Consider the following 3142-nt stretch of genomic DNA (forward strand, 5'->3'; position numbering starts at 1 on the left):
ATGAAGAGCTTCAAAAGGTGTGAAAAATATGAGGAGCATGAAACGGTCTGAAAAATAGGAGGAGCATGAAGCCGTGCTGAAAAACATGATGAGCCTGAAAAAGTGTGAAATATATGAAGAGGTTCAAAAGGTGTAAAAAATATGAGGAGATTCAAAAGGTATCAAAAATATGAGGAGCATGAAACGGTCTGAAAAAGAGGAGGAGCATGAATCGGTGTTGAAAATCATGAAGAGCCTGAAAACGTGTGAGAAATATGAAGAGATTCAAAAGGTGTCAAAAATATGAAGAGCTTCAAAAGGTGTCAAAAATGAGAGGAGTATGAAGCAGTCTGAAAAATAGGAGGAGCATGAAGCGGTGTTCAAAAACATGAAGAGGCTGAAAAGGTGTGAAAAATATGAAGAGCTTCAAAAGGTGTCAAAAATGAGATGAGCATGAAACGGTCTGAAAAATAGGAGGAGCATGAAGTGGTGTTGAAAAAAAAGAAGAGACGGAAAAGGTGTGAAATATATGAAGGGCTTCAAAAGGTGTCAAAAATATGAGGAGAATGAAACGGTCTGAAAATAGGAGGAGCATGAAGCGGTGTTCAAAAACATGAAGAGCCTGAAAAGGTGGAAAAATAAGAAGAGCTTCAAAACGTGTCAAAAATATGAGGAGCATGAAACAGTTTGAAAAATAGGAGGAGCATGAAGCGGTGTTCAAAAACAGGAAAAGCCTGAAAAGTTGTGAAAAATATGAAGAGCTTCAAAAGTTGTCAAAAATATGAGGAGCATGAAAAGGTCAGAAAAATAGGAGGATCATGAAGCGGTGTTCAAAAACATGAAGAGCCTGAAAAGGTGTGCAAAATATGAAGAGCTTCAAAAGGTGTCAAAAATATGAGGAGCATGAAACGGTCTGCAAAAAAGGAGGAGCATGAAGTGGTGTTGAAAAACTTCAAGAGCCTGACAAGGCGTGAAAAATATGAAAAGCTTCAAAAGTTGTCAAAAATATGAGGAGCATGAAACGGTCTGAAAAATAGGAGGAGCATGAAGCGGTGTTCAAAAACATGAAGAGCCTGAAAAGGTGTGAAAAATATGAAGCGCTTCAAAAGATGTCAAAAATATGAGGAGCATGAAACGGTCTGAAAAATAGGAGGAGCATGAAGTGGTGTTGAAAAACATGAAGAGTCTGAAAACGTGTGAAATTATGAAGAACTTCAAAAATATGCAAAATATGAAGAGTTTCAAAAGGTGTGAAAAATATGAAGAGCTTCAAAAGGTGTCAAAATGAGATGAACATGAAACGGTCTGAAAAATAGGAGGAGCATGAAGCGGTGTTGAAAATCATAAAGAGCCTGAAAATTTGTGAAAAATATGAAGAGCTTCAGAAGATGTGAAAAACATGAAGAGCTTCAAAAGGTGTCAAAATGAGATGAGCATGAAACGGTCTGAAAAATAGGAGGTGCATGAGGTGGTGTTGAAGAAAAAGAAGAGACTGAAAAGGTGTGAAATATATGAAGAGCTTCAAAAGGTGTCAAAATATGAGGAGCATGATACGGTCTGAAAAATAGGAGGAGCATGAAGCGGTGTTCAAAACATGAAGAGCCTGAAAAATTGTGAAAAATATGAAAAGCTTCCAAAGGTGTCAAAAATGAGATGAGCATGAAACGGTCTGAAAAATAGGAGGAGCATGAAGCGGTGTTGAAAAATGAAGAGCCTGAAAAGGTGTGAAAAATATGAAGAGCATCAATAGTTGTCAAAAATATGAGGAGTATGAAACGGTCTGAAAAATAGGAGGAGCATGAAGCGGTGTTGCAAAACATTAGGAACCTGAAAAGATGTGAAAAATATGAAGAGCTTCAAGAGGTGAGAAAAATATGAGGAGCATGAAACTGTCTGAAAAATAGGAGGAGCATGAAGCGGTGTTGAAAAACATGAAGAGCCTGAAAAGGTGTGAAAAATATGAAGAGCTTCAAAAGGTGTGAAATACATGAGGAGCATGAAACGTGTTGAAAAATAGGAGAAGCATGAAGTGGTGTGGAAAAACATCAAGAGCCTGAAAAGGTGTGAAAAATATGAAGAGCTTCAAAAGGTGTGAAATACATGAGGAGCAAGAAACGGTCTGAAAAATAGGAGGAAGATGAAGAGGTGTTCAAAAATATGAAGAGCCTGAAAAGGTGTGAAAAATATGAAGAGCTTCAAAAGGTGTGAAAAATATGAGGAGCATGATACGGTCTGAAAAATAGGAGGAGCATGAAGCGGTGTTCAAAACATGAAGAGCCTGAAAAGTTGTGAAAAATATGAAAAGCTTCCAAAGGTGTCAAAAATGAGATGAGCATGAAACGGTCTGAAAAATAGGAGGAGCATGAAGCGGTGTTGAAAAAATGAAGAGCCTGAAAAGGTGTGAAAAATATGAAGAGCATCAAAAGGTGTCAAAAATATGACGAGTATGAAATGGTCTGAAAAATAGGAGGAGCATGAAGCGGTGTTGCAAAACATGAGGAGCCTGAAAAGGTGTGAAAAATATGAAGAGCTTCAAAAGGTGAAAAAAATATGAGGTGTTTGAAACGGTCTGAAAAATATGAGGATCATGTAGCGGTGTTCAAAAACATGAAGAGCCTGAAAAGGTGTGAAATATATGAAGAGATTCAAAAGGTGTCAAAAATATGAGGAGCATGAAACGTTCTGAAAAATAGGAGGAGCATGAAGCGGTGTTGAAAAACATGAAGAGCTTGAAAAGGTTTGAAAAATATGAAGAGCTTCAAAAGGTGTCAAAATTTTGAAGAGCTTCAAAGGTGTCAAAAATATGAGGAGCATGGAACGGTGTTCAAAAACATGGAAAGCAAGAAAAGGTTGAAAAATATGAAGAGCTTCAAAAGGTGTCAAAAATATGAGGAGCATGAAACGGTCTGAAAAATAGGAGGAGCATGAACCGGTGTTGAAAAACAAGAAGAGCCTGAAAAGGTGTGAAAAATATGAAGAGTTTGAAAATGTGTCAAAAATATGAGGAGCAGGAAACGGTCTAAAAAATAGGAGCATGAAGTGGTGTTGAAAAACATCAAGAGCCTGAAAAGCTGTGAAAAATATGAAGAGCATGAAAAACTGTCAAAATATGAGGAGCATGAAACGGTGTTCAAGACATGAAACGCCTGAAAAGGTGTGAAAT

The sequence above is a fragment of the Dama dama genome, unplaced genomic scaffold (genome assembly GCF_033118175.1).
Source record: "Dama dama isolate Ldn47 unplaced genomic scaffold, ASM3311817v1 ptg000093l, whole genome shotgun sequence".
Lineage (NCBI taxonomy): Eukaryota > Metazoa > Chordata > Mammalia > Artiodactyla > Cervidae > Dama > Dama dama.